The sequence below is a fragment of the Choloepus didactylus genome, chromosome 2, assembly GCF_015220235.1.
Source record: "Choloepus didactylus isolate mChoDid1 chromosome 2, mChoDid1.pri, whole genome shotgun sequence".
NCBI lineage: Eukaryota > Metazoa > Chordata > Mammalia > Pilosa > Megalonychidae > Choloepus > Choloepus didactylus.
Window position 1 is genome coordinate 11,501,212 of NC_051308.1, and position 23,392 is coordinate 11,524,603.

The 23,392-nt window shown below is 39.7% G+C and overlaps 1 protein-coding gene across 2 annotated transcripts in view; it reads left to right on the top strand.

Annotated features, from left to right (window-relative positions):
• The first annotated feature begins 5,368 nt into the window (after positions 1-5,368).
• The window catches only part of TULP4 (TUB like protein 4), a 336,350-nt gene continuing 318,326 nt past the window's right edge, over positions 5,369-23,392 (top strand). The window contains exon 1 of one of the 2 annotated variants that reach the window (XM_037820591.1): positions 5,369-5,496. The gene's annotated coding sequence lies outside the window, so the exon portion shown is untranslated. Of the gene's footprint in view, positions 5,922-23,392 lie in introns of both variants that reach the window. The other variant, XM_037820601.1, reaches the window with a different exon arrangement.

Sequence of the window (23,392 nt, forward strand, 5' to 3'; positions counted from 1 at the left end):
TTTTTACATTTTTTTCTTGGAGCTTCGGTTTCTTCATTTGTTCAGTATTGTCACTGATCCACAAAGACCTGAAAACATTATGTTTTTCTGGATAGAAAATCCAGATGGATGGAAAGGGCATTGCAGTTCTTAGAGCTAAGTGTAAATTAAAACAGCTGGGAAGATTTTGTCAGCAAGTAAGAGAAAACCCAATCCCAAATTGTTTAAGCAATAAAGGGTCATATCATCTGAGAACAAGGAGTTTCAAAATAGTGAAGGCATGTAGCATACATACCAGAGCTGGCTACTTCAGGAACCAGGTTACTGTCTTCTTTCTGTTCTGCTCTTCTCGCTGTGTCACCTGGGTTGTTTTCCTAGTCACAAGATGGCAGCAGCAGCCCCAGGCATCACATCCTCACCCAGGGCAGTACTCAGGTTTCCTTTTTGGGATCTTCAATGGAGACCCCAAAGAGACATTTTTTTAAAAATGTGGGTTATGTCTAGGGATATGTATCATTTTATAAATTAAAACCAACAACATTAAAAAATAGTTATTCATTAATTCGTTTAAAATAATCATAAACCTACTACATGTTAACAAAATAGCACATTTTAATGAAAAAAAACTGTATTTTCCAAATTAAAGAAAATTTAGTGAAAAGAGTGATACTGCTTTATAATCTCACAAATCTCTTCAATGTCTGGCTTAACAGACGATTGATGGATTCTTTTATCTGCTTCTGCATTCAATCTGTTGTGGTATCAAACATCATGTTGCCTCTGGATAAGTCCAGTATGTGTTCATGAGAGAATGAGAGTGAAAGAGGCAAATCATGTCTTAGATTATTATGGAAACCATTTCTGAAATAGTTTCATAGACCCTCTTGAAGGAGGGGGGGGGTGTCTTAAGTCTTTGTTAAGAGCTAAGAAAGTGTTTCCAAAAGACTTCCCAAGCAAACTGCCCATCATATTTCACTGACGGGAACTGGATCACTTGCCCATTTCTAAAAAAAAAAGAACAGAATTGTCACGTTAGTTTTACCAATGGTTCTCAAATTTTAGCATGCATCAGAAATCAACCGTAAGTAGTGTTAAGATTGCTGGGCTCCAACATCAGAGTATGTCAGTCAGTTTGGGGTGGAGCCCGAGAATTTGCATTTCTAACAATTCCCAGGTAAAGCTGCTGCTAGTGGTCCAGGGACCCTGCTTTGAGAACCACTGGCGTAGCTCATCAGGGACTAGCGGTGTGGCCAGGCTTTCCCGAGCACACATTTATGAGGAGGAAAATGGATATCTGAATAAATTAGAGTTTATTAGCATGCAAGAGGGGAGAATGGTTGTTGCTACAACCAACAGTGTTTGCTGTGCTTGTATTTTCAGAAAATTTATGGTAGACTTCCCCCCAAATAGAGAAATAATTGCACATTAGTCCTGTCAGTAACTTTTACGGCTTGGCTTCGTGGTCGAGGGAAGAAAAGTGGGGGCAGGGGAGGAAGGACAGGAAAGGAAAGGATGGGATAGGGATAGAAATTTAATTTTAAAATGTCCTGTCTTTCTTTCTTCCACTACTGCCCTCCTGGCTTAAGAAACTTACATTGGATGAGTTTGATGTGGATAAACTAAATGTAACTGGGAGGGTCTACCCCTTGCAAACTCAGTTTGATACTTTTACTTTAAGAAGTCTATTGAGGGATAAAATTGCATATAGCTACACCCCATACTCCCCTGCAGTTAGCCTAGTCCAAAGTAGGAGCTCGGTTAACGATTAAAAAGGAGTAATGCTCTCACAAGATCGCTCGCAAATGTATAAAGTCAGCTATTTATCAAACTATGTAACATTATAATATAACTTCTAGAGTCCTCACTATCCTGAGTACCCTTTATAGGATGTGCGGCAATGTATTGATATCTCCCTTACAACGTGGCTGTTGTAGCATCCAAGTAGCAGTCTGAATGTGGCGTGGCTTGTGCAGAGTACAGAGGGACCACGGGAGTTTCCTCCCTTATTCTACTTCCTGTAATGAAGCCTATGCTGGTGTGGGCATTTTTGACTCTCAGAACACATTCAAAGACAAAAGACTTGGATCTTATTCTCCCAAAGCTCCAGCTCCTTTGCCATGGACACTTTCCATCTCCTTCTGCCCAGGATCCAGTTTCCCTGTGCCTGTGCTGAGTGCCTTGGCGTGGTGCACGGCTTCTGGCAGCAGACACGCTGGGCCACAAATCGTGTGGTGGCAGGAGGAAGGGGAGGTGCCCGCTGGTATGTTGGACCTGGTGTGGGGCATGATCAAGAGGCAGGGTGAAGGCCTCTTAGAAGAGCTTCTGGATCGTCAGTATCTGGACGTCTTGGAGTAAAGTCATGAGAAATGAGGGAAGAAAGAGAACTGGGAAAAGAAGAGAAAGGAACAGGGACCAATCCAGGCACCCTGCTGTGATTCCTGATCCCTAGTGCCTTCTGGGAGTAATGTAGTAGTCCTCAACTGTTGTGCTAGCCCCACACTCCTTCACAGGTGCACAGGCAAATTTGCATGTGTGTAAACTATATATGTCACAGTGAGTGGTCATCCTGATCCCAGAATGCCTTTCAGATCCCGTTTCAGTTGAGAGATCCAAGCTCATTGTGAGAGCCAAGGCAGACGGGAAGGAGAGTATAACTTGCAAAGAAAGGTCACAGATCTCAGAACTTTTGGGAGCTTGGTCAGAGTAGTGAGAAGCTTTTCTCAAACTTGAACCTCGAGCTAAAGGACAGCCAGTTAATAGAGTCACAGTCATGAATATGGTAGGAGAGACATCACTTTTTAGAGTAATCATCAGTTAGCAACTATTGCAGATTGGTTTACTTTCTTCAACTGTGTTGCCAAGAATTCTGATGTTTAAAAGTATACCACAAACAAAACAAAATGAGAATTATTGGGTGAGCGGGATTTCAAGGGCCAGTAGAAGAGTCCTCATTGCCAAATCTCCCTCCTAACAGCTCAGAATTGTCTCAGATTCCTGAAAAAGAGGCCACATTTCTCATTTCATAATTAGAAAAGGGGGAAAAAAAAGCTTAAAATGCAAATTCACAATAGATTTAATAGATTCCTATAAATGAGTCTGCTAGTTAAAATGTCTGAAACCATTTTATCCAGAAAAGGCAGCGGGAGAGAATAGATGTCTAAGGATGGGTGTGTGTATGTTTGGCTGTGTGTGTGAGATGCAAGAGGAAAGTCAGCCAAAAGGAATAGAGAACAGAAAGAACCGTGGAAATGGGAACAAACAAGGTACCATGTTTGGCCCTGGATAAGAATTCAGAAAATATTAGCTACTATTTTTGATTGAGTACTTATTCTATGTCAGGCACTCTACTGAGTACTTAAATAAATTATTTCATTTAATTTTTCAACAGCTCTGTGAGGTAGATATTGTTATCTGAATATATGGTTGAAGAAACAGTGTTAGGAATATTGTACTTGTCGTTGCTTGCTAGTAAGTGGTAGAACCAGGACTTAAGTCGAGGTGTTTTGCTCGAAAGATCATTCATATAAACACTGACTGCAGAGGCAGAAAACAAACTTGGAGGCCTTTAGATTTTTGCTGAGGTTTGGTGTATTTGTACCAAAGGAGAGTTTATATATGACGGCCTTTAGGAAAACTATGAGGTTGGGAGCAGAGTAGTTTCAAGGTTGGTATTTTCTATTTCCCAGAAAAAAGAACACCTGTGTTGTTCAGTCTTCATGATATTTGTTAAATCATTTTTATGCTAATATATAGATTTTATTTGTTGGGTCAGGGACGTTTTTCAACTGCAGTTTCATTTTTAGTCCTTTCCCTAACTCTTTAAAGCCTGAGAATAAAGGTCAGATTTTTTGATTTTTCATAATTTGTACCAGGCCCTTGACAGATGATTCCAGTTAATGTGTGTGTATATGTGTGTGTGTGTGTGTGTGTATGTTTGTGAGATTGGGGTGGGGTGTGGTGGGTGATGTAGAGACTTTCTTAATATGTTATATATATATATGTATTTTAAAGTAATTGTTTTGAAATTGGAAATTTCTCGGGCAAGAGCCATATATACTTTTGCTGCTTTCTTTACAATATTTAGCTTAATGTTGAGCACTCAGTTGAAGCATAATTACTCATTCCATTGAATTGAGTGATAATTATCTTTTAAGTTTAAGGTACCCTAAAATCTAAATGTAGTTTTCTTTGTTAAGAATCAAATTTAGGGGTGCTTACAAAATTTTGTTATCAAATAATGCTATTATTACTTTTAATAAATACATTATGCTTACAGGAATGCACACATGGGAGGCAAATATCCTTAATTAAAATTTACCTTTCTTAAAATAGAAAAATCTAGGTAGCATCTTTCAACATTTTAAAAATCATGAGCATGTAATTTCAGAAATTGACAGACTTTGACATTTTACAAGCATAAATTCAGCAAAGCATAAATTCTTAAATCTGAATCTAATTTGAAAACTTTTGCAAATAGGCAAAATAGAAAACAATGCTGAGTCCTTGCAAAGAGTGGCTGCTATTCTTAATTATATATAGCACATTTTATGCCTCAAATCAAGGAAGAAAGGATGCTGACTTTGTCTCTCTTTTTTTTTAACCATATCTACGTAAAAGTTATACAACCAGCCAAGCTGTTTCTCTATGTATGACAGAAAAGGAATGCATAAAGTTTCAGTCCTACAAGGCCATCAATAGGGGAGAGAGGCTGTGAGTTAAAATGATGCTATGTGGTCTTTTCTCTATAAGAGCAACCGAGAGAAAGAGAGAAAGAAGGGGGGGTGATGGTGGAGAGAGAAGGACTATATCTGAGATCATCACCATCAAAGGCACTTCAATGACTGCTTTCAGGAGAGCTACTTTGCTTCATAGCACAAGCAAATGTGTACTTTCCAGTGGCATTCAATTAAAGACAATATGATATTCACTTCCGGCTCCAAGTTCAGACAGCATACAAATCTTTCTATTATCGGCTAATAAGGATTTCTTAAGTAAGCGAGGTTCAGACTAGAGCAGGTCCTAGTCGTTTCATTGCAAAACCGACTGCCGGGCGTGCATTGTATCCGCGAGCGGAAAGGTTCTGCTAGTGTTGGGAGTGGGAGCAGGTAGCCCAGCTGCGGAGCGACTAATGTCTGGGCGGGTGCGAGAGTGAACGTCGTCGGGACCCGGCGTCGACCCACGGGGAAACGCTCTCGGCCGGGCGACCTAATTCCCAGATCTGAACTGGGACGCGGCCCCGCTGACCTCTGGGGCCGAGCCGAGTGGTGATGAGCCCGCCGGCGCGCACAAGTCCGCCCCGTCCGAAAGCGGCGGGGGGCCCCGGGGAGGCGCCGAGCGCCGCGCGTGTCACGTGACGCAATCACGTGGCGGGCCGGCCCGGTGGCGGCAAGAGGCGGAGCCTGGTCGAGACGCGGGGGGAGGTGGTGGCGGCGGCGGCGGCCGAGTGGTGCTGCCGGAGGAGGAGGCGGAGAGGCGCGGAGGAGCCGCGGGTGGCCGCCGCCACGGCCGCCTCGGGAGGTGAGGCGGGGCCAGGGAGCGCCGGGGCCACCGTCTGCTCCGCTCGGGCGGGATGCTGCGCCGCCCCGCGACGGGGACAGCGACTAGGACCCCTAGCTTACGGCCCCCCAGAGTCCGTGCTCCGCGTCCGCCGCTCGGAGCGGGCACACTGGCTCGGGCGCCCGCGTCCCGCAGGCCCCTCTGCTCGGGCGCCGGGTGGCGTGGGGGGCGCGCCGGAAGCGGAGGGTCCCTGGCCCGAGAGGGCGGGTGCCGCCGGCGCCGCGCTCGGCCCGGGAGGCGTCGGGAGTGGCGAGTGATGGCGAGCGAGGGATGGGGCCGACTCGGAGGAGTCTTTTTGAGGCTGCGGGTCGGAAGAGGGAGTCTGACACTAGAGCTCCGGGTGGCGGTTGCTGCTGGTTTGCTATTTTAGTCTTTTGTTTCAGAATGTAAGGAAATGGGGCGAAAGAGGAGCTCGGTTGGCGTGCGTGCGTGTGTGTGTGTGTGTGTGTGTGTGTGTGTGTGTGTGTGTAAATCGGGAGGCGTTTGGCTTGGAGCCATTTTTTTCCTCTTAATTGAGGAGACACAAAATCCCTTAAAACGGTTTCTCTAGGGAGACGGGCTGTGCCCCTCCTCTTCCTCCCCAACGTCCAGATGAAGTGGCTTTCCCTCTCTGCTTCTGCCCACCTCTCGTCTTCCAGCCCCGTTTCTCCTCTCCCTTCTTGCCCGCCCCACCTTCGGTGAAGCCCTGCGAGCGGGGTGTCTGCAAAGCAGCGCCCAGTCACCTGTCGTGCCAGCTGCATGGAAATCCTGGCGCTTCTGCTGTCTGGAGTCTGTGTTGTTTCCTCTGGCAAATCACGGAGATTCCGCTCATGATACCAACCCTTCCTCTTTTCCCTTCGCTTAAAAACAAAGTGTATGTTGCTGATTCTAAAGTTTGACCCGGATGGCGCAATTAGCAGGGAGAGGTACCTACTTTTTCCTATCACACCACTTCAAGGTTGGGAAGGTGAGGGTGATCTAGCATTGTGGAAGGAAATGAGGTGGCACAGTGCTGTCTGGGACCTTTTCATTCTACTTGCTGAATTGCCATGGTAATGGGAAAGCTTTTTAACACTTGTCTCCCCTTGGGGATAGCTAACTCGCCTTGCCAGGGAAGTGTTTCCTGGATTTCTCTGTTTGGGGGCTCTTCCTTTTTAATTTTACTGTGGTTCATTAGAGCCTTGTTTAAGGATCTCCACTAAGTCCTCTCAGTAGGCAAGATGATTCTTTCTTTTCTTCTAAGGTTTTGAAGGCAAAAATCCGTGTTTGGGGGTCCCTTTCTTTGTGCATCTTTGTACGTGTCTCAGGTTTCCATTTCTGAGTAGTTGGTGTATGGTTTATGCAGGCAAGTCCACTGGGAGTGGTGCTGTGGTCTCCAAGCGTTTTCAGTCCCAGGCAACGGGATTGCTGGGGTTTGAGGTTGTGCTGAATGTGAGTTGTCAGGGCACCTTGCACATAGCCCTGCTGCAACTGAGAACAACCATTCCCAGGACTTTTGCCGTCTCGCTGGACAGTTTGGAAGCTGAGCACAACACTGTGCAGTGAATGATAGCCACATACAGAATGGGAGAATAACAAGTGTTCTCCATTGTTCTTGATCGTTTGCTGTCAAGGAAATAATTATATGAATAAATCATGAATAGACAAATCTAGTATTTAGTTCCTCAGTTTAAATAGTACTTAATTTGTATAAAAGAGTCATCAGTGGATATGAATTTCCTTTGAGAATTTGAAGAGTTCTATTTTAGTAGGGGCTGTGAAAGTAGCAGTTTTTTCATGCTATGGGGGAGGTGTTGTTGACCTCTAGAGTTAGAACTATGCAGTACTGAGTTAGAAGGAGTCATGTAAGGTAAAAAAAAATTTAACAGTGGAGTTTTGAGACATGGGAGAGGAATAGAAAGGACTGCTTCTTGTGCCTAAGAAATAATAACATGATGTACTTTTTACTGTATATTTTAAAACAATGGCTTCATTTAGAAAAGATGTGTGTATTATTTTGAACTTTATGGTTTTCATATGGAGTTATAAGAATGGAGTTTGGATAGTCACACTTCTTTTTCCCACCAAAACTCTGAATAGAGATTTTTTTTAAACCCATAAAAGGATGCATAGTATGTGCAGTCTTTTAAATTGAACCATGCAACATTGATGCTGAGATTTCAAGTAATGGTAGAGGAGTGAAGAGACAGCAGCAGTCTTCCATCAGTTGGAATTTCAACTCTCACTAACTAGGTAGGTTATAGGACAGCGTGTGCAGCCCAGGTCTTGCTGCAGAGTCACTGAGTTTCAGAATTCAGGAATGCTTACTGAGTGCCTGCTATGTGTACTGCTAGTCTAGACGGGAATCAATTTCTTCATCTGTTCAATGGCATTTACAATATCAGTTACAATCTCTCTCATTTTCTGCTATAGATGGAGAAAGATTGAAGATACGGAGTTGTGTAGTGACCCAGCTGTGCATGTGATTTGCAAACTGCTTTAGAAAATAGAGTAAAACCTCACTTATAAAATGCTTTGATTTAGTTATTGTGTTGGTTCCTTTTTAGGAGTCTATGGCATATTTTCAGTATTACCAAAAGCCTTACAGAATTTGTACATTTTCTCTTAGTGAGACTGCTGAGACTGCATAGAATATGTAATTAAACTGTCAAATTTCTTTCAGTTTTGTTGGGATTATGTTAATTTAGTTACTAAATTTTTAAATATTAAACATACTAAATTTTAACATGCTAAATGTTAACTGTGGCAATCTCATGATGATCCCACTGGAAATTATAGATATTTTTGTTTAATCAAAACAAGGGGAAACAAGCTAGTTATTATTTAATACATACTATCTCTTTGAAATATAGGACCCAGGAGGGATAAAAGTAATATGTGCATTATGTCCTTGTTGGATCCTATCACTTTCCTTCCAAGATTGTATAGGAAGAGTGAGAAAAATGATTTTTTCCCCTTTATTTGCCTGTTTTCAAAATCCTGACTAGATTCCCTAGCATCCGCCAATGGTGATTGATGGTTTTCTTTTTGTAATATTATGAACTTCTGTATTTCAACATATATGTTGTGTTTCAGTCCATTGCAATTGTCCTTACTAATGCTCACATTGCTCCATCTTTGAACAGAGTAAGCTTATGCAGATTGACTCCTTAGTCCTTCTGACATGCCTCTAGTAGTCCTTGTTTTCTGGTATAAGAAGGATGTGCTGTTCTAGGCTCATCTTTTACACTTCCTATTCCAGGCTTGGAATCAGAACACACAATTTTTAAAGGAAGAAAATAAGGAAATATACATGACAAATAATCAGTTTTCTAGTAATTAAAGAAATGAAATTAAAAGCAAAAATTAAGATACCATTTTTTTTTTTTTATTATATTGGCAGTATACTGTGGGCTAATTTAGACCTCAGTGGACACACTTATTCTAGATAGTATAGCAAAATATAAAAATAAATATGTATAGCAAGGTATAAAGTGTGCATATAGCCTTTGACCCAGAAGTTCCCACTTAGGAATTTATCCTAAAGAATTATAGGAAACTTTAGGAAAGATATATGTACATAGTAAAGAATTGGAAATACCTTAAATAAAAAATGAGTTGAATAGATTATGATACCTTCATTCCATGCAGCCATTGAAAATAATGACATGGATCTGTATTTACCAGTCTGGAAAGATGGCCACAATATAATAATGAGTGGAAAAGGTAGGCTACAGCACTGTAGGTCTAGCAGTTAGAAATAGTATAGGCACAGTGCTGAACAGCTAGGCTCTGACAAGGCCAAGAACTAGGCCTCCTCAGAAGATCTAGGCTGTTTGGGTCCTCATGGTCTCAAAGACTCTGCACCAAGTGGCTTCATTCTTGTGTCGTAAATTCAGATTGCTCGGAGAGAGAATGTGATTGACCTAGTCTGGGTAAATTGTGCACTCTTGGGCTGTGTGTGTGCAGAATTGTTTTCAACTGACAGTCCCACAAAGACCATATGGAATGGGGAGGACTCACTTACTGAAGAAGAGTTGGGGTGCTTTTCACAAAAGAGAGGGGAAGACATTTCAAGAAGATGAGGAAATAGATGGTCACTACATATTTAGTTAAAATTAAATAAATTCTTTGCTCAGAAGTGTTGAATTAATTGTCACATATCCTTAAATTGCTGCCAACTGAAAAACTTGGGCTTTCTTATTCCTTTGTTCTTCCCTTTTTGGCATTTTAGGACCTATACCAATAGATCAGCTCTGTTTGGTTTCTTGGTTTCTTAGCAAATGATTGATGGAAATTAAAACTTTGGGTTATTCATGGATTTTTAAACTATGCTGTTTTTCCCTTTAAGTAGGGTTAATTGAGAATCAAATATATTTTTCTCCTGTCAGTAAGCAGGAGTATCGGTATGGTGTCAAGGATACACCACCCTCAAGAGAAAGAACATGTTTGTTAATGATAATTCATATATATATTTAAAATTTTTTTATTAGAGAAGTTGTGGGTTTATAGACTAATACTGCGTAAAATTCAGAATTCTCATACCCCATCCCACCACCAACACCTTGCAGCAGTGTGGAACATTTTTTACAATTGTTGATAGCCCTTTTTAATAATTGTACTATTTATTTTAATACTAGTTACATTTGTTACAATTGAAAGATTATTAAAATAGTATTATTAATATTGTCTGTAGTTTACATTAGGTTTATATATTTTTCCCCATGTACCTCCCTATTATTAAACCTTGCATTAGTGTCATACATTTGTTATAATTCATGAAGGAACATTCTTATACTTGTACTATTAACTATAGTTTTTTCTCCATAATAGGGTTCACTGTGTTGTACAGTACTATGTTTTATCCTTCTTTTTTTATTCTAGTAACATATGTCTTAAAGTTTTTCCTTTTAACCACATTCACCTATGCAGTTCAGTGTTGTTAACTACACTCACAACCATGTGTCCCCGTCACCACCATCCATTTCCAAACCTTTCCCATCAGCCTATACAGAAAATCTGTACAAGTTAAGCGTCAATTTCCCATTCCCTAAACCCAGTGTATCTCTTGGTAGCCTTTATTCTAGACTCTAACTCCATGAGTTTGCAAATTATAATTAGTTTATAACAGCGAAATCATACAGTGTTTGTCCTTTTGTGTCTGGCTTGTTTCACTCAACATAATGTCCTCAAGGTTCATCCATGTTTCGCATGCATCAGGACTTCATTCCTTTTTATAACTGAATAATATTTGATTGAATGTATATACCACATTTTTTTTATCCATTCATCGGTTAATGGACACTTGGGTTGCTTCCATCTTTTGGCAGTTGTGAATAATGCCACTGTGAACATTGGTGTGCAAATATCTGTTTGCGCCCCTGCTTTCAGTTCTTCTGGGTCTATACCTACCCAGAATGGGATTTCCAGATCATGTGGTAATTTTATACTTAGCTGAGAGAAAGAGCGTTTTAAGAATAAAATTGTAAAATAGATAATTATGGAAAGCCTCTAATAGAAATGGTGTAATAGTAGTCAAGTGTAGAACATTATTCTGTAGGTGTGCAGAGGTGCTGTGTGGATTATATACACTTATTTGAACATCTTTCTCACTGTTATTATTTTTAATCAGAGGCACAATTGGAGATTAAAATGGTTGTGAAAGAACTCTAAGGTAACACATTCTACAATTTAAGATATTGATTTCTTAATTTTTAAAAATTGAAGACTCAATTTAGGCCCTAATAGGTGTGAAAGAATTTGTTAACACGTAATACAAGGTATTGCATTCTTACGATTATTTCTGCTATTCATTTTGTTAGTCTTAATATTTGAGTGTATTATAACCACTAGATCAAAGATGTTGTAGTGTCAGATCTAATAATCTCTTTAAAGCTAAGAATTTGGCTCTTTTAGTGAATATATGTTTAGGAATCTTTACTTTTTTTTTTCTAACTTTATCAAAAAAATTAAAAAAAACATTTCAAACAAAACAAAACAAAAGAATAAAAAAAAAAAATAACCTAAAATAACTACATTGTTTCCAACATTTTCCTACCATACCCCAAGAAAATTAACAAACCATAGTAATTCCTTAGCATTCCCATATCATTAAGATTAGTCTCCGTTATCTTATCTGTTCTTATTAGATTATCATTCCCCCTTCACTAGTTGCTGTCTATCTCTAGGTCCCCTACATTCTACAGTATAAAACATTTATTTTGTATTTTTCACAGAGTCCACATTAGTGGTAAGAGATGATATTTCTCTTTTTGTGTCTAGCTTATTTTACTCAGCTTTATGTCCTCAAGGTTCATCCATGTTGTCATATGAGGAACCTTGACTTTTAAGTTTCGGCTGTTGATCCAGCTAGCTACCAGTTGGAACACTGGGTTCTAAAGGCTCTTTTGTACCTGCTTTCAGAAACTGTTACTCACTGGTTTTGAATTCCGCTTGAAGTAGGCAGACATCACTGGTTCAGAATTCATTCATCTTACGAAATGTTTCTTTTACCAGTTTTTTGACAGTGACAAAAGGAAGATTAAACTTCTTGAGGCTGGTACCTTTCTGATGTGTGTTTGCATGTAATTTTCATCTCTACCAAGGGAAACCAGGAGTCTTGGGTAGAAAAGTAGAAAACTCTTTGAGTACCATGTTATTTTTCCCTGTATCGTGCCTTTCCCTCATCTTTAACTATTAAGAGGACCTCCCTGGAGAAACACACATTTTGTTACTAACTGCTTTGAAAAAAAAGTAGTGTCCAAGGTCCTTGGATGAATGGCAAGCTGAGCTATCACTGCTGGGAAGCTTCAGTATTCGTGAAAAGCTGCTCAGCTGTGATATTACCATATGCTAAAGATATACAGGATTATCTTCACACATAATCAGTTTCTCAAGTTTTAGACAGCCCTCTTAGCTGCAAAACCAGATGGCCAAATTCAGTTTCAATGGTTAGAATATCAATACATGCATCATAAGAAGTTAGGCTTACACTGTGTATATAAATCTCTGATCACCCAAAGCTGACATTTTAGGTAGCCAGAGTTACTATTCAGAATTGTTAAATAATCAGAAAGTTTAACTGTAGTATTGACATTTGTTGAATTAGGCAAGAATGCCTTTAAAAAGTAATGCCTGGATTCAGTGTGTCTGAGAGAAAGAAATTTAACGGTGTATCTTGTGGACAGCCAGGTATATGAAAATGATTAAAACTCGGGTCACACTTTCCAGCCCTTACAAGTAGTATGAACTCTTTGTTTTGTTCTTATCATCTTTTCCCATGAATTGAAGAACCCAGTTTTGTGTTTCATATGTAGGAAATTTACTTTCCTGGATTAATTTTCTGATACCTGAATAACGAAATACATTCCGTAATGCTTGGAATAGAACATAACCACTCTTAATAAAAGTTAGGAAGCTCACAGTTTGCTTATCTTTTTCCATTCGTAATAATTTTTAGTACTGTGACAGAAGCAAGAATGAAAGTGCACACATTGTTTTGTCTCTTTTTGGTTCTATGGAACTTGGGAATAAATTAAGTGCTTTAACATTGGGTGCTGCCCAGAATCTATGCATTATAGCGTCTTAGAACATCACTTCCCAGATTCTTTGGATTTATGGCATCCTGTCTGTGTTTGATTTTGCCTCTCCCTCCTCTTCACTCTAATGACTATGACAGCCAGGTCTCTGTTATCATTTGGAACAACGTGCTGATGTATGAAATCCACATGTATCACTACAACTCAGTTTTCTCTAGTTATGCCAACCTTTAATTGTAAATAGTCACTAGCAAATCTTTTCTAGACCATCAACAAGCCACATGATTACATTGCAATATAGAATATATTTATTTAAAATTTTTGATCAATTAAAATTAATGTTTTGAAAGATGTTACCATATAAAAAGTAGTCAATCATAGTGAATGAGATTTGCATTTTATGTACATTTATGTGCAAGAAATGTGATAATAAACTATTAAGTCCCTCCTATACTAAAAATGCTGTTTTTTTTTTACAGTAGTATCTATAGAAGCAAAAATATAAGGTACTTCAAAATCAGCTTTCTATAAATTTAATGTAATAAGTTCATCATAAAATAACTAAAGCAGTCTCAAGGTTGACCTCAGAAATGGTATGAGTTTTGTTTTCAATTCTTAGAGCCCAGGGATATCACGTTGTCTTTCCTTTCTTGGCTTTCTGTGTTTTGCAAATAACTGTGGTCTCCTTGGCATGACTAATGGTCATATAAGATGCAATCTCGTTGTCCTTCTCCCATGTTCAGATGTTGAAGTTCTTCCTCCTTTACACAATACAGAAGGATGGCATGTGCTTGGTTTTGGGGAAGTAGTCCATTTCTCTAGTGTGTACAAGACAGCCAAAACATTATTTGTGTGAAGTAGGGTAAGCACTGTCATATGAAAGGTACAGATAATGTCTGGAGCTCAATTTAAGCCAGTTACTTCAACCTTTTAATTTTAGTCAGTTATTATCAAACCTTTTACTAGATTGCTAATGAGTAGCAAAATTGGTTTGAGTTGAACCACCTTTGGTGATAATGAGTGTTGAAGAGGACCCAAGGTGAAATGTGTGAAGAACGAGGCGTGCTGGGGAGTCTGGACTCTTTCCTAAAGTAGGTAATGAAGGAAGCACCTACAAAATTAAGATTTGGTTCAATTTCTTTCTCTTTATTTTGTGTCTACCTGGCCTTAGGTACTGTCTGTTACCACATAATGCTGTTTTGAGAAGCAGACTATTTTATAGAATAGGAAACTCCAGGGCAAGAGCTCTGTCTAAGGTTATTGAACACGGTAGAGACTCATTTGGGATTCAGACCTCTAGCTACTGAATTTTTAGTTCAGTGGTTTAATCACTGTCACACACTACTCTGTGTGTGAGATATTTTATTTCTTGATGCTTATTTGTTTTATGTGTGGAACTGAAATTTTGCATGAGGTTTACCATCTTCTGCTTCTTGATTCTTAATATGATAATATTAATTCTTAGTATGATTCTAAATTTAATATAAACTGTATGTATATGAGTACATCTTGAAATAAGTATGCTCTCTTTCTTAATTCTCTGGTCCCCTTCTAAATTTAAAAGCACATGCATAACCACAACCCCCCCCTCACTCCCCAATTACTAAGATAAGTTGCTAGAGAGGAACGTCCTGGGAGAAAGCCATTTTGAAACCAGAACTTTGGAGCAGACGCCAGCCACGTGCCTTCCCAGCTAACAGAGGTTTTCCGGACGCCATTGGCCATCCTCCAGTGAAGGTCCCCGATTACTGATGTGTTACCTTGGACACTTTATGGCCTTAAGACTGTAACTGTGTAGCCAAATAAACCCCCTTTTTATAAAAGTCAATCCATCTCTGGTGTTTTGCATTCCGCAGCATTAGCAAACTAGAACAGATCTAGTTAGGTGTGGCTTTATTTTATTTCAAAAGATGTTTTTCCTTGGATATTCAACTCTCTTAGGAAATCCAGGTGAACTGGGCTCCAGGTAGAAGATGTGGTGAATGCTTTTTCTTCCCTTCTCTGTCCACCTAATTGGCTGATGCTGAAATCTGAGTCTGGGTTTGACAGTAGGAGGTCTTTGCAAAGCTTAATCTTTTCCTTGGGAATCCTGCTTCTGGTTTGACCAGTTGACTTTTGTGGGCACCACATCACTAAGCATTAGGCACTGAAGTCATAAAGACGGAAAGACTTTTGGACTCCAGAAGGAGACTTTGCTTAGGAATGATGACACCAATTAAACTGGAAGGTAGCCTCTGGCTTGGAAGCTGCACGGAAGCACTGCTTTCTCCGGCAGAACTCCCAGGCTAATGGAAGCAGAGGCTGGAGAGCAGGCTGTGGGAAATCTGAGGCAGTCGATGGAATGGGCAAAGCCCTAGTTTCTGGGGACTTGGAATTTGAGTTTGGATGTGTCAGAGTTGAAATGTGTAGAAACCACAGTAGCAGATAGAGAATTTAGGCTATTTACTTTTATAAATATTAACCCCTCTTTTAAATTTGTGTTATGAATATTTTTACAGCTTGTTTGCCTTTCTCCTCTCTGTTCATGACATAGTGGAATGTATAAAAGTTTCAATTTTCTGCACAAATCTGTCAATCTTTTTTTCTATAGTTTCTCCTTTGATGGTTTGCTTAGAAAGTCTTTTCTCCTTGGAGTCCCCCCCCCCACCCCCCACCCAGCTTTTTGAGCAAACATTGGGTGTTTTAAATTTTTAGTGAGCTTTTTATTTTGAAGTAATTTTAGATTTACAGAAAAGTTGTAGATAGTACAGAGAGCTCCTGTGTATTCTTCATCTGGCTCCCCTAATGTAAACATCTTATGTAACTAGTGCATTTGTCAAAGCTAAGAAATTAACATTGGTGGTAACGTTGTTAACTAAACTCTAGACTTTATTCAGATTTTACCAGTTTTTTTCGCTAATATCCTTTCTGTTTCAGTATCCAGTCTAGGCTACCACATTGCATTTAGAAGGGTTGGGTTTTAAAGAGGCAGGACCACAAATGGCAACAAGCTCTGTAAAGAGTAGCTATGGTGAAAACCCCACAGATGTGTAGAACTTTGTTTTTATAGTTTACAGAATCCTTTCACTTATATAAATGTAATTTATATAGAAACTATTTTTGGCCCCTGTGACCTGTATGCATGCTTTACATGTGTAGGACCACAAGGAACTTGGGCACCAGAAATGCCTTTCAAATTGTTCACTTTCCATTATCCATTCATCATAATTCCCTACGATGTTTTTGCTCTCAGACTGCTACCTCATTCTTCTTTTTCCTGGACCAGAGTGGAATATCAGGATATGTTGCTGATTTTTTAAGCCCAAGAGAAAAAGTCACCCTAACTGTGAAGAAGCTTTTTATGTTTCTGGACATCAAAGGAAGTTAACACATAAACCCAGCATTTTGGTGCTAGGCATGACCAGTCTTTCAACTTTATTGTCTAGATAAAGCATGTTGTATCTAATCATAATAAAAAAAAGATTAGCATATGTAAATGCATGCCTTATTTTTTATGTAGGTTTGAAAAACTCGGTGGCTTGCTTACCCATCTCTTCCCTTGCTTATGTGTGAAGACAGATGAACGGAAGTAAGAGGTGGGGAGGGCAGACAGGAAATTAGATCGGACAGTTTGCATGTTGGGTGGTTTCATGCCTACACTGCCTGATAAAAATAGCATTAGCACTGAGTCCGTAGATGCCTCCTGATTTTATTATCCATTGGCTTCTCCACTCACTTGTTAATGTGAGTTGGGCTGAGCTTTCTCACTGGTAACCAATAGCTTCTACTTGTGCATTCAAATCAGCCTCCTGTCTCCTAACTAAAAGCACCTCTAATTTTAAAAATGTTTTAACCTTTTCTGACTTGTAAAACACTACCACCCTGTCTTTCCGTTTAGAAAATAGTGTGAGACCAGTCGCTGTATATGCCTTCAGAGAGGTCAGTGAGAGAGCAGAGAAGAGGTTACTGGCTTTGGTTTTCTGCAGCTTGTAACACAACTTCTGAAGAGTTGTTATATTCTGTCCTAACCATTAGAGAGAATCAGTGAATTGTATTGGAAAACCTCCATCCAAGTCAGTAGTAAATTAATAGAAATATAATATTTTAAATCAGATGCTCATTGGTAGATTATACATGGTTTAGTTTGGCCAGCTAGGAGCCTTAGCTTTAGGTTTCTTTCTTTCTTTCTTTCTTTTTTTTTTCTGGTGAGTGTGCTGTTGAATTTTTTTTTTTTTTAATGTAATTTACTTAGATATATTAACACACCATACATTCCATCCAAAGTGTACAATCAGTGGTTCACAGTATCATAACATAGTTGTGCATTCATCACCATGATCAATTTTAGAACATCTGCATTTCTCCAGAAAAAGAAGTAAAAATAACAATGAAACCCCAAACCTCCCAAACCCCTTATCCCTCCCTTGTTGACCCCTAGTATTGCACTCTACCTATTTTAAGACTTAAAATAAAGGTAGGTTAGCTAAGACAGTGTAGTATTGTCAGATATATAGATCAGTGGAACAGAATAAAACATCCAGAAGAAAGATCCTTACAAACACGGGCAACCAATTTATTTATTTATTTATTTATTTATTTATTTATTTATTTAATTTATTGATTTTTGCTATATAGCTATACAGTCATTATCAAAGATCAGGGCTACTGGAATACAGCTCAGTAATTTTTGGTATTTCCTATTCTAATACACTAGAAACTAAAAAGAAATATCTATATAATGGGTCAGTAGTCATAATCATTTGTTAAATCTTAATTTCTCAGTTATACTTCCTCCCTCTCATTTAATCATTTTCTCAATCTTCAGGGATATCTGGGCAATGACCATTCTAACATCTTTGTGCTGGAAACGGGTATTGATCTTATAGGGCAGAGGAATGAAAGTGGTTGATGTTCTTGGAGAGGTAGGTACCTCTGGGTTTTATGGCTTATCTGGCGTGGGATCTATCTGGAGGCCTTAAGTTTCTGAAAAAATAAACCTACTAAGAAAAACTTTTATAGAGTCTTAGATAGAGCCCAGGGTATTCTCTAGGATTTTCAGGAATGCTGTTGGTTGGGGCTTGGCACACTGTGGCTATTTGCAATATGTGGGTGAAGCTTGTATAAGGGTAACCTCCAGAATGACTGGTTGACTCTATTTGAAGTCTCTTAGCCACTAAAACTTTATTTTCTTCCATTTCTTTTCCTCCTTTTTGTCAAGAAGGCACTGTCAGTCCCACTATGCCAGGGCCAGTCTCATCTCTGGAAGTCCTGTCCCCTGTTACTGGGGAAACTTACAGCCTACTTCCACGTAGAGGGGAGAGTAGTGAGTTTATTTGCAGAGTTGGTTTAGCTGCCTTTTCAAGGAGTTTTTCTCAATGGTTTGTGACTTTCATTGCAAGTAATAATCAATGCTTACATATGCTTAACAGTTTACAAAGTATTTTTCCACATATACCAGTTTATTTGGCCTCACAGAAACCTTACACAGTATGTCAAACACATATTTTTTAATTTTAATTTTATTATGAGAAAACAGAGGGTAAGGGGTTTGCCCGTGGTCATATAGCTTTAAGCGGAATTCTTGGGACTTGAGTCCATATCTCCTGATTAAAAGTTCTGCATCCCTTCTCCTGTACCCTGTCTCACTCTGTGGCCTCCTCTCCTTGTTAGTGCTGCCAGTTTTTATAGATTGACCTGAGAAGTAGGTTGATGTAAGTTTTCTCTTGGAAGTCTTAGACAGTGTTGGGGACCAGAGCCTACACCCCAAATCGATGATGTACAGACCCTGTTGAGTGCATATCTAACATCCTTTCCTGCCTTCTTCCTTCTTAATGGGAATTGGGATTTTGTTTTTGGATATCCTCCCTTCCACCATGTGACTCTGGGGTGGGTGACCCCATCCCCAGCACAGGAGTCAATCCTGATTTGTTTCAGCTAAATCATCCTGGTCCCATTACAGTGGGCGGTTGCTAGAGGCGTGAGTGAGTGATGTGGTTCTGGCCAGTGTGTTGAGAGGAAGGTCTGCCAGGAGGTTCTGGGAAATTTCTCTCAACCTTAAAGATGACAATACAAGGAAAGATGGTCCTTTTCATCCACTGAAAGTTGTCATATTCTGCATGTGGTCCCTGGAACATCTTACTATTATTCTGAACATGAAGCCAATGCCGAGGAGAGGACAGAGCCAAGAAAGCAGCAGAGAAACTCCTTAGAGCCCTGGCATCCCACATCTGGCACCCACTCACACTTAGACTTGTTAGGTGAAATACATTTCCTTATGGTTTAAGCCAAATGGAATTGGGATTACCTTTTACTTGCACCTGAAGATATACTAACTGATGCAATAATAATTAGAGTCCATCCATTCATTCATGCCATGAAGAAGGAGTACAGGGTACAAAGGCAAAACATGATCCTAGTCAGGGAGTCAGAGATGACGTCCCTGAGATAATGCAGAGGCATGGTGGGAGAGAGACTGTTCACCCTGGGTCTTCTATCCAGTGTTTAAGGATTTTGGTCTTTATTTCCAGAGCCATTGGAGGGTTTAATACTAGGCTATGAGACGAGTACAGTTGCTAATGAAAGCCTTGGCTGAATATTCCAAAGCATCAAGTTTGATTGAGCAGGCAAGGAGCAGTCCATGATTAAGGACTTGGTGATTAGTAGGTTTGTCTGGAAAGCACAGAAGAGCTTCTTTGCGTGGAATCTGATGAAGTACATAATCCATATTCTTTTCTCCCTCCCTCCTGATATATATTTCATAGTTTTCTAACTTCGGCATAATTTATGAACAGTCTGTTTCATTCTCTTAATTTTTGATCATGTAAATTAAAAAACTGTGGCCAAGAAATCTGTGTTGGAATTATAAAATCAGGATAGCTGTTTCTTTGTAAATACAATTTTATGGGTATATTAATATATCTGAAATTGAACTTTTAGCATCTCCGATGGTTTTCCTTTGGTATAATAAGATCTGCTCTGATTCTCATACATATGGATATATTAGCTAAAACTGGACTACATCCCAGTGTAAGCAGGCAGGGAACCTGCCTGGACCATGTCGCAGGACTGTGATTATATTAGTATGTGATGTGGTCCCTCCCTATGTTTATTAATTAGTGTAGTTGTAATGAGACTCTCCCCCCCTACGCTTTTAAGGATGCTGATCAGTGGGCATCCAGGCAGGATTTTAGTAGTGTTTGGGAGCCTTCTGTGGGCAGGTGGGAGGCATTGGTGTATCAGGTGGTGGCAGGTGAGCCTCCTGCCAAGTTGGCATAATGGGAACAGGACTCTTCTGAGTTGCCATCTGTTTGTGGCTGATAGGAAAGCAGCAGTGATTTCTGAGGAGTGAGGAGCTGTTCCATTTATGTTGAAATATTTAGGAATTAGTAATGTTAAGACTGTGCTGATATGGTATTATTAGGTTGGAGGAAATAGATGGTGTTGAATGAGTTTTCAATATTACTAATTTCAGGAGACTGCTGCTTGGGTTCAGTACTCTCCCTCTCCCAAATAAAAAGCCAGAACTCTTTTCTGCCTATTCAGACTTACCCCTCAGGTCAGCCACAGTTCTGAGTAGGTTCATGTAGGTTGACATGCTTTGAGAAAAGCAGATGCTGTTTCTCCATATACCAAATATATGTATAAAATAAATTGTTAACAAGTTCTAATATGTTGTCCGTTTAAAAAATTTACTTATTTTATTGTGGTTGTATGTATATATATCACAAAATTTTGCTATTTCTGCCATTTTTAAGTACACAATTCAGTGATATTAATTACATTTACAGTGTTGGGCAATCATCACCACTATCTATTTGCAAAATTTTTCATCACTCCAAACAAAACTCAGTCTTCACTAAGCAGTAACTCCCTGTCCCAACCTCCTCCCATCCCCTGGTAACCACTAATCTACGTCCTGTCTTTATGAATTTGCTTATTCTAGATGTATTATCTAAGTTGGAGTCATAATATTCATCCTTTTGTGTCTGGCTTTTTTCACTGAGCATGAAGTTTTCAGAGTCCATTCACATTGTAGCATGTATAAGAACTTTGTTCCTTTTTAGAGCTAAATAATATTCCACTGAGTGTATATACCACATTTTGTTTATCCATTCATCTGTTGATGGACACTTGAGTTGCTTCCACCTTTTTGGCTATTGTGAATATTGCTGCTGTGAACTCAGTATTCAAGTAGTTGTTTGATTCTGGAATCCCCGTTTGTTTTATAAGCTTGCATTTACTTACTGTCTCTATTGGAGCTTGAATCATGTCCCCCAAAAAGACATGGTCAAAACTTAATCTTTGTTCCTGTGGGTGTGAACCATTTGTAAATAGGACCTTTAAAGATGTTATTATTAGTTAGGGTATGGACACAATTGTGAATAGGATCTTCAGAGATCTTATTTAGATGAATCCAAATTGAATCAAGGTGGGCCTTAATCCATATGGCTGAAGTCCTTAAAAGGAGAGGAACTCTAGACAGAGACACAGACAACTGAGCAAGAGTAGTAGAAGCCAGAAGGCGAAGCCATGTGATGGGCGCAGAGATACAAGACAAGGATCACCAAAGACTGTCACAAACCAGCACTAGAATGCTACAGACACGGAGAGAAAGCGTGGCTTGTTGAGACCTTGAATTTGGACTTCTAGCCTCTAAAACTGTGAGTCAATAAGTTCCCATCATTTAGGTCAACCTGTTGTGTGGTATTTGTCATAACAGACTGGCAAACTGAGACAGAGCTGATGAGGTGAAATGTGCCTGCTTTTCATCTTTTGACTTGCTGCCCTCGAAGAGGGCAGTGCTACTCTCCAGGCACAGTGATTTTTGGTGCTGTCCTAAAAACTTTGCTTCTTTCTCTCCTTTATTATACCCTCAAAGCAAGGACTTGGAATAGAGAACAACTCACTTCCCCTATAACCTAGCAGTAGGTGGGATAGCTTGAGGAGTTAACCTATAGCCTAACGTCCTGCTAGAAAATTGCTGTGAAACGTGGTGGCCTGGGGAAAAGCAGTGTTGTTGGGGTTATCCTATTTAACCACTGCTACAGCAGTAGGTTCAGAGGTGCAGCTTACCTCATTCTGACTTGAGAACCCTGTTGGGTTTGGTCTACCATCTGTAGGTTTCTATCTTGTTTCTTTCAGAACAGTCAACGAAAAAGACCCTAGAGCCCTCTGTTACCTAGGGGCTTCTTGGTAAAAGAACCTATCTTAAACTGAGTTATGCAGAAAGGGGAATTTAGTGGAAGGATTCTGGGCCATTTAATGGAATGCAAGCAGGATTCAGTTGGATTCCAGGCTAGGAACCAGAGCATATGGATAGTGCTTTCTTTCTCTCTCTCTCTCTCTCTCTCTCACTCTTTCCCTTCCTGCCTCTTTCTCCTCCCTTAGCATCTCTTAGTGCTTCTGATTTTTCTTTTCTGTCATAGACCAGCATCCTCTTCTCTCCTCAGTCCACATGGCACAACATGGCTGCCAACAACACCCATGTTTTCATACTGTGACCCAGTTGTCTAGAGAGAGACTATTTCCTGTGTTACAGAATTCCCAGGGAGGGACTGATGAGTGGTTGTAGTAGATGGTGGCTCCCATGGTAACTGTGGAGTGGGATGGCAGCAGTTGAGGCTGTTGAGGACATTTTGAGGTTCAGTAGAAGGGACATCCCTGCCTCAGTTTACAAATATGGAAAGGACCCCTCTGCAACAGTTAATAAATATGAAGGAACTCATGTTGTAAAAGCACCTAAGCTTTGCATTAAAAATTAAAGCAAAACATGGGTAGCACAATACTGTGTGATGGTAGCACAATACTGTAAGTGTAATTGACAAAGCTGAGTGTGAGTATGGTTGAAAGAGGAAAGCTAGGGTTGTGTATGTCACCAGAAGGAAAGGTAGAGGATAAAAGTGGGGACTGTGTAAGTTAGCAGTGTTTTGGGGCTGTAACCAACTGGTCATTCCCAAATTCATGGTTACCTAGATACTCTCCGGTGTTATCGTCTAGAAGTTTTATAGTTTTGTATTTTACTTTTAGGTCTATAATCCATTTTGAGTTAATTTTTGTGACAACTACATGGTCTGGGTCTCGACTTTTTTTTTTTTTTTTTTGTATATGGATGTCTGGTTGTTACAGCACCATTTGTTGAAAAGATTATCCTTTCTCCATTGAAAAGCCTTTGCTCCTTTGTCAAAGATCAGTTGGCTATATTTGTGTGCGTCTGTTTCTGGTCACTTTGTTCTGTTCCATTGATCTTTTTGTCTGTTCTTTAACCAATATCATACTGTCTGTGATATCTGGCCATGAACCTACAGGGTCCTTGGGATCCCTGGTTGCATTCATTTTTGTAATCAATAACAGCCTTACTTGTTTAGGGTCATCTTCAGTTTTAA